The sequence below is a fragment of the Lathyrus oleraceus genome, chromosome 2 (genome assembly GCF_024323335.1).
Source record: "Lathyrus oleraceus cultivar Zhongwan6 chromosome 2, CAAS_Psat_ZW6_1.0, whole genome shotgun sequence".
In the NCBI taxonomy this organism is placed as follows: domain Eukaryota; kingdom Viridiplantae; phylum Streptophyta; class Magnoliopsida; order Fabales; family Fabaceae; genus Lathyrus; species Lathyrus oleraceus.
Genome location: NC_066580.1, coordinates 213,782,916 through 213,795,086, shown reverse-complemented (window position 1 = coordinate 213,795,086; position 12,171 = coordinate 213,782,916).

Genomic DNA, 12,171 nt, shown 5'->3' with positions numbered 1-12,171 from the left:
GGTGGAAAGGAAAAATAGGACTCTGCAAGAATCAGCCAGAGCTATGATTCATGCTAAGAAGTTACCCTATCATTTTTGGGCTGAAGCCATGAACACAGCCTGCTATGTCCACAACAGAGTGACATTAAAGAAAGGGACTCCCACAACTTTCTATGAAGTCTGGAAAGGAAGAAAACCTACAGTAAAATACTTCCATGTATTTGGTAGCAAATGCTATATCTTAGCTGATCGTGAGCAAAGAAGGAAGATGGATCCCAAAAGTGATGAAGGAATATTTTTGGGCTATTCAACAAACAGCAGAGCCTACAGGGTCTTCAATTCCAAAACTAATGTGTTGATGGAATCCATTAATGTAGTGGTTGATGATCAACAGACGGATGTCACAGACGATGTCGAGACATCTCTGAATGATTCTCCAGCTGACTCCTCAGACAAGAATAAGGAAGAAGAACCACCTCAAATTGAACCTGAAGATGACAAAATCAACAAGGGACCCTCTATCAGAATTCAGAAGGATCATCCCAAAGACCTTATCATAGGAGACCCATATAAAGGAGTCACTACTAGATCAAGAGAAGTAATCTCACATGGCTGCTTTGTGTCAAAGATTGAGCCCAGAAATATCAAGGAAGCCTTGACTGATGAGTTCTGGATCAATGCCATGCAAGAAGAACTAGGTCAATTCAAAAGGAATGAAGTATGGGAATTGGTTCCTAGACCTGAAGGAGTAAATGTCATAGGTACAAAGTGGGTATACAAGAATAAATCTGATGAACAAGGGGTTGTTACTAAAAACAAAGCTAGATTGGTAGCTCAAGGATATACTCAAGTAGAAGGAGTTGACTTTGATGAAACTTTTGCTCCTGTAGCTCGCCTTGAGTCCATTAGATTACTGCTTGGAGTGGCATGTATTCTGAAATTCAAACTGTTTCAGATGGATGTGAAAAGTGCCTTTCTAAATGGCTACCTAAATGAAAAAGTATATGTTGAACAGCCTAAAGGCTTCACAGATGCAAACCTTCCTAAACATGTGTATAAATTGAAGAAAGCCCTTTATGGGTTAAAACAAGCTCCCAGGGCTTGGTATGAGAGGCTCACAGTATTCCTCACTGACAATGGATACAGGAAAGGAGGTATTGACAAAACTCTGTTTGTGAAGAATGAAGGAGGGAAGCTCATGGTGGCACAAATATATGTAGATGACATAGTATTTGGTGGAATGTCAGAGCAGATGGTTGAACACTTTGTTAGACAAACGCAATCTGAATTTGAGATGAGCCTTGTTGGAGAAGTAACTTACTTTCTTGGGCTACAAGTCAAACAGATGGAAGACTCTATCTTCTTATCTCAAAGCAAGTATGCCAAGAACATTGTGAAGAAGTTTGGCATGGAGAATGCAAGTCATAAAAGAACTCCTGCTCCTACACATGTAAAAATCTCCAAAGATGAAAATGGTGTCAGTGTAGATCAAAGTCTATACAGAAGCATGATAGGGAGTCTGCTATACCTCACAGCAAGCAGACCTGACATTGCATTTGCTGTTGGTGTGTGTGCTAGATATCAAGCTGAACCAAAAGTCAGTCACATAAACCAAGTAAAGAGAATACTGAAATATGTCAATGGCACTAGTGACTATGGGATGTTATATACTCATGGATCTAGATCTATGTTGACTGGATACTGTGATGCAGACTGGGCTGGAAGTGCTGATGATAGGAAGAGCACATCAGGAGGATGCTTCTTCTTAGGGAACAATCTGATTTCATGGTTCAGTAAGAAACAGAATTGTGTATCTCTATCCACTGTTGAAGCTGAGTACATAATAGCGGGAAGTAGTTGTTCTCAACTGGTCTGGATGAAACAAATATTGTCTGAATACAATGTCACACAAGAAGTCATGACATTATACTATGATAACCTGAGTGCTATAAATATTTCCAAGAATCCTATTTAGCACAGCAGGACTAAGCACATAGATATCAGGCATCACTTCATCAGAGAACTTGTGGAAGAAAAGATCATAGCACTAGAGCATGTTCCTACAGAGAGGCAATTAGCTGTCATATTCACAAAAGCCTTGGATGCCAATCAATGTGAATGTTTAAGAGGAAAATTGGGGATCTGTGTGTATGAGAATCTATAGCAATCAAAGGAGTCTGGGGATAGTTCTCATAAAAAGAGTATGGAGTTCTATGAGGTATGGTATAGCGAGAGATGTGATTGGTGTAAAGATTCTATGAGATTTATTTACCTTTGGTCAATTTTGACTAAAAAGGGGGAGAAGTATATGGAGCTGGTGGAGCTGGGTGAAGCTGGGTACTGGCTGAGATGGATAAATAGAAGTACAACCATTATTGGAAGAGGTGCACAGGTGCTGAAGAGGTGCACAGGGGTTGATGTTATAGCAGATGTCAGTGTGACATTCTGGCTGGTACAGGTGCTGGAGTTATAATAGCTGTTTTTGGTGAATGCACAGATTTAGGGGGAGAAAATGTACCCTGGTGCATTGTGCATTTGTGTGTCTTACTAGTTGCATCCATAACTAGTAATTATGTTGTTTGTTGCACAGATTTAGGGGGAGGAGAAGTACCCTTGTGCATGTGTGTATTACTAGTAGCCTTAGCTAGTAATTGTTTTGCTTCTGCTGCTGATTAAACTACTGTTTAGTGGTTTAACTGCTGATAGTTTGCCTTGTGACCAAAAAGGACAAATATATGTTTTAGCCAAAATTTTCCAAAGGGGGAGTTTGTTGTTTCTAAGAGTTGGCAGCAATTTTGGTAAAACAAAGAGTGTTCACAAGATGTTATGTGTGATGTCTTAACATGAGATATCCTATGTACCTGCTGGAGTTGAAGAATATATGCAAGCAGGATTGTTTCAGAATGCCACTTACAATGCTAAGGCTTCTAATATTGGATGTACCTGCTGGAGATAAATTGGAAGACATATGCTGCAGGATTGTTTCATTTGACATATTCATTGTCATGGTAACTGATATGGTTGTACCTGCTATAAAAGGAAACTGGATTGTGCAGGATTTTTCCAGATGTCAGACCCGATGTCATGACATCCTGTACACAGAACATTCAGTATGAATGTCTGGTGTTTTGTGATTGCACAATTGGTGGCAATCATTGGTTGATTGAAGATATGGCTAGCTGGTGCAATCTATCAGGGATATCAACTAGATTTGTTTATTTTCCAAGGAGATCTTTACAGTTAATTTGAAAAGATTTAATTGGAAAATATATTTAGGGTTTTCAAGTTGTCCAATGTTTCTATAAAAAGGGACTTAGAAAACCTGATTGTACACACAACCAAGACTGAGCGAAATTTAGAGAGAGAGCTAGGGTTTGTGTCTGTAGGTCATTCAAGTCATCCATAGATGATTGAATTGGACTGATTTGTCTTCTTGATCAAAGCTTTGAAGCAAGATCAAGAGTGTGTCTTCTTGATTGAAACTGTGAAGTAAAATCAAGAATATTGTAATTGAAAAGTATTTTCTTTTCACAAGGGATTGTTATTTATAATCATGGGTGTGTGATTGTAAGGGAAGTGAGTGGGTTCTCATATCTAAGAGTGCTTAGGTAGAAATTGCACGGGTAGAGATTAGGTGAGAAAGACTGTAACTTGTTAAAGTGTACGGATAGTCTTTGAACTAATTCTATTATAGTGGATTTCCTTCCTGGCTTGGTAGCCCCCAGACGTAGGTGAGTTGCACCGAACTGGGTTAACAATTGCTTGTGTTGTTTGCTTTTCAATTCTATTTATTTATCCATTGTGTATTAACAGATATCAGTGTCTTGACACTACCTTCGACATCTTATATCTGATACCAGAATTTCATGGTCCAAATGGACAAAGTGAAAATTACATTAACATAAACAATTAGAATGATATGAACAATGGCAAATGAAATAAAATACTAGAAGTAAATTGCATTAATGTAAAAGCTTGAAATTAAAAGTTAGTAGTTAGTAGGTTAGAAGTTAGTTTTGTTTTGCTTTTGCTTCTCAAGACATTCTTTGGAAAACACTCAACCCACTTATCACAAGCATGGATCCTTGAACCAAAACATCTTCCAAAGGAAGGAAAGAAGGCCAAGTTTCCAAACAATACCATGAAAGAGGGGAGACTTACAATCTCACTAACTAGAATGCTTATGCCTTTTATGTCACAAATTTAGCGCTACGTTAAGCAATCGTAATTGGACTTATGTAGAAGTCACAACTATTTGAGGCCGAGCAATAGAATTTTTGGTGTTAATGCATGTTAGAGACATAGTATATGGACTATGCTCATGAAACAAACCACACACAAAAAAGAATATGCAAAAGGTGTGGCCTAATCTCATCCATACTCATGTTAATTTTTCAATCAACTAGCATTAGAACTTTGAGATGTCATAGGCCAAATAGAATGAATGAATTAAGAAGAGGAATGAGATGAAGATGGAAGGGGATGAATGAAAACACAAATTGGTCAAAGGAGGACTTTTACCAAATTAATATCATTCATTCATTTTGGGAGATGGAATGTACATTCCATCAATCCCCTAAATCCAATGATATTAATTTGACAAAATCAAATCAACCTTGACCAAGGCCCAACAACAACAAGCAAACTAAAACAAGTCAATACAAGTGGTCAACAAAAATAATTGGCATTTATTCAATTAAAAATAATAAAATAGTGCATTTAAATCAAATATGTTTTGTCCAATTCCTATAATCTTATCAAAACACCAAAGAAATGGCCATGAGATTTATCATAGGTCAAACAAAGTCAAAGAACCCTGGAGAAAAAATTTAATAATTTTTGGACATTTAAAAATATTTTTAAACAATTAAAAACAAATGCAAAATCAATTAATTCATGAAAGATATTAATAATGATCCAAAAAATAATTTTAATTCAGAATATGAAAGAGAAAAATATTTGAATTTGTTTTGGTGAAAGTCCCATATTTTTTGGATCAATATTGAATTTAATATGAATTATTGAAAATAATGCAATTAAAATAAAAATTCAGAAAATCCAAAATACGTGGACCATCTGATCTCCCTCATTAATTGAGGTGGCATATCAAATGGCTAGGAGCACGCTATCCATCATAGACCTTAGTCAGCGCGTGGCAACTTTGGTAATCAAAACTAATGCTCAGGATTAGAACAAAAGTAACGAATCATGTGGTTCAGAGCCTTGCCAACTCATCGCCGGAGCCAGAGCTCCGGTCATCTTTTCCGGTGGACCTCACCGGACTGGTCCACCATGAACCATCACCAAAATGAAAAACAAGGACATGATCTTAAAGAAAAAATGGCACTGAGCTCGAATCTGACCTCCATTCACTCCAATTCCAAGTATATTGAGAGATACATGGAATTGAAATTTGAGGTGCATGAACTGAGTTGCTTCGATTTGACCTCAAAGTAACTCAAACTTCTTTCCTACTAGGACTTCATACAACCAAAGAATAAATAGAATTGAGCAAGAATTCGAGAGAATCGAAGAGTTTAAAATTTCTTGAAAATACCTTCAATGGAGGTCTGGATTCAACTGGTCTTGATCTTGCTTGTGCTTGATCTCACTCCACTTGCTTGAAAGAGAAGGATTGAATGGTTAAAAAACTATGGATTCCTGGAGAATTGAATTTCAAAATAGTGGAAATTCAAGCTCAAATTTAAGAGAATTTTTCAGGCTTATCCTTTACAAAGTGAGGGTTTAAGATGGGGGGATCAAAGCTGGCGCGAAGGTGTTCTCATTTTTGAGCAATTGAAGCTCTATTTATAGTTGAAATGGTTGATAATTTCACACTCTAATTCACTTTCCAATTTTGGCAAATGGTGATGCAATGGTGCATGGGCGCGCATAGGCCAATGAAATGCACATTGATGTTTGAAGCTTGATCTTTGCCAAGTGATGTCACCCTGCTTAAGCCATGCACGGCCTATGCATTTTTTGTCCAACACTTTGAGGTGGAAGTTTGGAAATTTTTTACATATCAAAATTTTTCTAAGTGTGAAGCCATATGTCTCAATATTCCATCTTGCTGAACTTTCTATAAGAGCTTCAAATGAGAAAAGTGCCTTCATCAAAGTTGTAGATATCTCAAAGACCTTCAAAATGGTAACCAATTTAATGTCATTTGGATTTGAAATGATAGAGTTATGCATTTTTGAAGTTTGGAAAAATCACTTGATCAATGGTATAGGTCAAAAGTGACCTATAATGTAACCTCATATCACTGTAGGATCAAGCGCTTACCACTGAGCTAAAAGCAATTGTTGTTAGTGAGGGTGCAACTTTATTTCCTTATAGTATGAGCTTTTTCAGGGGCTGCACCTAAAGCGAAGTTTGTAAGCTCCCTCTAAGCGTCATGGGTTGGGATGTTAAGCCCATTCGAATCCCTAAGGGTGACACTGGATTTATTTATCCAACAATCTCCCCCCCAGTGTCAGCCGGGGGGATTCGAACCCATGACCAAGCTCTGATACCACTTGTAGGTGAGAAAAACAAGAAAGGGGGGTTTGAATTGTTTTTTAAAATAAGCGCTTTTTCAGAATAAGACCACACAAGGAATTTATACTGGTTCACTTATAACACAAAGCTACTCCAGTCCACCTGGCCAAGGTGATTTCGCCTTCAATAAGGACTTAATCCACTAATCTTGAAAGATTATTACAACCAACGTCTAAGAGATGGGTCTCTTAGTCCTCTCAAGTATACAGACTGCGCAGAGTCACTTGAGGAAATAAAGTAATAGATAAAAAGACTTTGTAATCTAGAGTGCTTCTAGGATAAAGCAAATATTACAACAGTAAGAACAAAAGAATATTTCACGTTCTAAGCAAAAGCTTCGTGAAAGATTGAGAGAGAGAGAAGAAAACGTTTATGCGCGTTGGTGTGTCTCTCAATGTTGTTTGCTGTCCTTTATATAGAGATGAAAGGACCGTTGAAATGATGGCAGATTTGATCTTGAATAGGAATTAATGCCATAACTTCTGTTGTTTCTTGCCAAAACAACTTTGTCTCCCTGAATAACTTCTTTCCAATAATATTTCCTTTCCATTTAAATTCGAAGTAGACGTTACTCTTTCTGATTTAGGAAATCCATAATCAAGGTCTATGTGACTCTGTTAATCTGAGATCTTGCTATGTGGATTCGGAGCTTTTGATGTTTTGATCTTTTAGGGTTCTGATGATGTCTTCAGATGACGCTGAGAGCTTCTGGAATTTAGATATACCTTTGTTCAGATTCAGAACTTCTAGAGCGAACTCCTTGTTCAGATGCCTCTGATGTTTTTGTTGTTTTGCTCAGAGTTAGAACATCTTGAGCGCGTTACTACTTCAGATGCTTCTGATAATTTGTATCTGATATGATTCTGTATCTGATGACGTAATCAGATTCCTTTCTTTTTGTTTAGATTCCTGCACACTTAGAAACTTTATGTTAGAGTGCCATTTTTGGTTTCGTCTTTTGTTATCATCAAAATCTTGGAATCTGTTGTAGAACAATTTTTGTTCTTACAATCTCCCCCTTTTTGATGATGACAAAACAAACTCAATTAGCAGATGAAACATTAAAAAATATCATATCAGATAGAAGTGAGCTCCCCCTGAGATAGGCTAGGGAGTTCAGAAGTTCTTACCAGAGCTTCCAAGCAATGAAGTTTCTTGATACCTTCTGCAATTTCTTAAGTCCAGTGTTAGAAGAATTTATTTTTAAGGAATAGTATGTTTGCAGAGTGCTTAAGGTATTAGGCAATTTTTCATCAGAGCTATATTTGATTTCTCCCCCTTTTTGTCAGAATCAAAAAGACTTAAACAAAATAATCAACAAAACATTGTATATATTCAGATAACAAACATCAAAGATAAGGGCAAGAAAAAGGAAAACAAACATCAGAAACAAAGATAAGGAAGGCAACAAGCAAAAGATCCTAAGTGCCTAAGGGTTGGGAGGAGGAGGCATTCTCTGAAGCAGTTGAGTCAGCAGGTTCTGGACATTGTCGTTGACGGTGTCCTGTTTGTCCATTCTGGTTTTGAGTTCCTTCTGGTCTTTCTGAAGTTCTTCAAGCGTCTTGAGAACCATACGAATGACAAAAGAGGACTCCCCCTGAGTCAGAGCACTTTGTTCTTCAGCAGCTCTGGCTTCAGCTTCTTCAGTTGCCTTTGCTTCAGCTTCTGCAGTTGCCTTTGCTTCAGCTTCAGCAGCAGCAGCGGCAGCGTCAGCTAGAGCTTTGGCCTCAGCTTCCTTGGCCCTTTGGATTTCTGCTTGTCTGACTCTTTCTTCTTCTTGCCTTCTGGCTTCTTCTTCAGCTTCTCTGGCCAGACGCTCCTGTAGTCTTGCCTCAGCATCTCTGATGAAGTCGTTTCTGACTTGCTCAGAGATGTGCTTCAGCTTGAAGGCCTCAGAAGTCATCCAGCCAATGACTTTGTTCCAGTGTGTCCTTACAGAGTCAGGATCATCACTGATGCCAGAGTTTATGGTCAGAAACTTGACCTTTTGTACTGAAGCCCCTGCGAACAGCATAATGGCTTCCTCTAGGGTAGGCAAGGAATGTTCAGGTTCAGATGTTTGAGGTGGAGAGGTTGGAGGGCTTAGGTTTAGTGTTTGAGGTTCAGGTTCAGGTTCAGGTACAGTTTCAGGTTCAGGTTTAGGTTCAGGTTCAGGTTCAGCGGAAGGGTTTGGAGGGATAGTGTCAGAGGTATGAAGGTCAGAGGGTTGAACTTCAGAAGGAGTGATGGTTGGTTGTTATGTGGGTGGTGAAGTTACTTCAGGTGGAGGTTGTGTTGGTTGTTGAGAGGCAAAGTTTTGAGCCTGAAGTTGGGCTAGGGTTGGAGAAGTTGGGTCAGAGTATTCTGTATCTGAGGAAATGATAAAATAGGGAGGTGATTCTGGTGCTGTGGATGAGGAAGTGGTTTGATTTAATTGTTCGGCTTCGGACAGTGGCAAAGAGGTATTGGTAAGATTGAATTTTTGTAGAGGTTGAGAGGTTCTGGTTGTAGAAGGAGGGGTTTCAGATGTGGTGTAGATGGGGGTTGGTAGAGGAGTAGAAGAAGCCAATGACTGTACAGAGGGAATAGCAGAGGCAGACTTACCAGAAGATTCTTGCAGAGGCGCTGAAGGTCTTGATTCAGAAGGTTCTCCTAGCCTTGCTTTCTTTGCTCTTGAAGACTTCTCAGATGGACCTCTTTTGAACTTCACGAATTCTGGTTCTGAATCTGATAGATCGTCTAATCTGAAGTCTGAGATGTCCACTCCTTCATCCTTCAGACGTTGGAGATAGTGGAGGATTGCCTCTCTGGGTTCATTCTTGTAGAACCTTGCGAGACCATTTGGCATATTCCTCTGATCTTTTAAAGCGTCCCAGGAGGTGTCCAGCGTAGGTTTGACTTGAATCTTCTTCAGAATTCCCATGCTCTTCAAATTTCTGGAGTTCAGAGGCCTTCCAGTATCTATTGCCAAATCGTCCATGAGTTTGTTTTTCTCCAGATGATCTACAAGCCCATTTTCAATCAGAACATCAGAGAGAAGTCTTCCCAGAGGGATGTAGGTTCTGGGTTTCATGTTGTTCCTGGTCGCGCGTACGGAGTCTCTGAGATATTTGAAGAGGAGGGCTGGGAGGCAAAGCTTCAGACCCTTATGAATACAGTACAGGATACACTTCTGATCTGTATTGATGTAATCTGATGAGTTGGATGCTGGGCGATGATGAATAGTTCCCAGAATGATCTTGAGCCATACTCGGAGATTCTGATGTAGTTCTTTGTTCTTTGAGGGATTTCCTTCTGTGTTGAGTTTGAAGATGGTGGGGTTAATTTCGTGAGCAATGTACCTTGCCCTAGGATTGATGTTGTAAATCCTTCTTCCTCCAGCTTTCTCCATGTTCAGCAAAGAGGCAATTGATTTTTCAGTAATCACGATTTTTACCCCCAAAACGTAGGAGACGATGAAATGGTCGTCAGCGTCAGCAAACCTCCAAAATTCCTTGATGAGGTTTGGGTAAACGGGGCCATAGAGCCGTTGAAAGTAGTTTTCCCAACCTTGTTGACGGAGTTCTTCAGTTAGGTCTACACCATTCCTCTTCATGTTGTTGAAATCCACAAGAGATTCACGCAAAACTTCCAGTTTTTCAAAAGGAGTTGCGAGATTGATGTGAGCCTCACGGTCAAGAATATGAGGTTCCTTGTAAACTGGTGTTATGGTTACGCGTGTAACTGTTGGAGTAGGAGTGCTTGTGCTTTGAGCTGTGTTGCTGGAGTCCATTTGTTGAGAGTAGTTGAATACTGATTGTTGTTGAGAATCCATTGAGGATGAAGAACAAGATGAAGATGAACTGCTTGCAGAAATGCCTAAGAGAACTGGTTTGAGAAAGTGAGTTAGAGTGAAGTGTGTGCACAATGTGAGAGAAGTGTTTATATACTAAAACGAACTGCATGCAAAACGACACAACAATCAGAGTTTAGCACAAAAACCAAGTTAGCACGCTTAGAGGGAAAAATGATTATGGCTCATTAATGAATGTCTAATCCCAACAGTATGCACACTGCTCGAGGAGATCTCAAACGTCTGTCCTTTGAATTTCTTCTGGACAGCTGTCTAGAAGTTCCAAGGTTAGACGCAATTCACTCCACGTGTATATGTATCTGATCTTCAGGAATACCAAAGGATTGGTTCCTGGAGATTTCTAACTCAGATATCTTCTTAACTTGGTAGAAGTATCAGAGTCAGAGGCAGAAGCTCATTTGTTTATGTCAGAGTCTCATTTTACATCTTCAGAGGCACAATTTATTCAGGGCAATTTTGAATGTTCAGATTTTCTAGGATAAAAAGAAATCTATCTTCAGCTAAAGGCTTAGTAAAGATATCTGCCCATTGATGATCTGTATCAATGAACTTCAATGTTACTATCCCTTTCTGAACATAGTCTCTGATAAAATGATGTTTTATTTCAATGTGCTTAGCTCTGGAGTGTAAAATGGGAATCTTACTTAAACAAATGGTAGCAGTATTATCACAAAAGATAGGAATGTTACTCTCGAAGATTTGCAGATCTTCTAGCCGATTCTTCATCCAGAGCATCTGAGTTGTGCACAGTGATGCTGAGATATATTCTGCTTCTGCAATTGATAGAGCGATAGTTGATTGTCTTTTGCTGGCCCAGGATATAAGATTGTTTCCTAGGAGCTGACAATTTCCAGATGTGCTTTTTCGTTCCAATCTATCTCCTGTATAATCTGCATCACAGAAACCTGAAAGTCTATACTCTGATGTTTTCTCATACATCAGGCCCAGGTTAGGAGTTCCTTTCAGATATTTGAAGATTCTCTTAACTGCTGTTAAGTGAGTTTCTCTAGGATCTGATTGGAATCTGGCACAGAGACAGACACTAAAGAGAATATCAGGTCGAGTAGCAGTCAGATAGAGAAGGGAGCCTATCATACCACGATAGAGCTTCTGACAAACCTTTTCACTGACTTCTTCCTTTTCAAGAATGCATGTTGGATGCATGGGAGTCTTTGCAGGGTTACATTCAACCATGTCAAATTTCTTCAGAACATCTTTTACGTATTTGCTTTGATGAACGTACGTGACTTCTGAAGTTTGGTTAATTTGAATTCCTAGAAAGAACTTTAGTTCTTGCATTAAGCTCATTTCAAATTCTGCCTGCATTAACTCAGAGAATTCTTGACAAACAGATGCGTTAGCAGAACCAAAAATAATATCATCAACATATATCTGACATATCATGAGATCATTGTTAAGGTTCTTACTGAAGAGTGTGGAGTCAACTTTTCCTCTGATAAAATTGTGTTCCAGAAGAAAATTACTTAAACGTTCATACCAAGCTCTGGGAGCTTGTTTAAGTCCATATAACGATTTTTTAAGTTTAAAGACATGTTCTGGAAATTTTGGATTTTCAAAACCTCGAGGTTGGTTGACATACACTTCTTCTGATATATAACCATTAAGGAATGCGCTCTTGACATCCATTTGATATAATTTAGTAGAATGATTAATAGCAAAAGATACAAGAAGACGAATAGATTCTAACCTTGCGACTGGAGCAAAGGTTTCATTGTAGTCAATACCTTCTTGTTGACTGTAACCTTGAGCCACCAGTCCAGCTTTGTTTCTGACGACTTTTCCTTTCTCATTCAGCT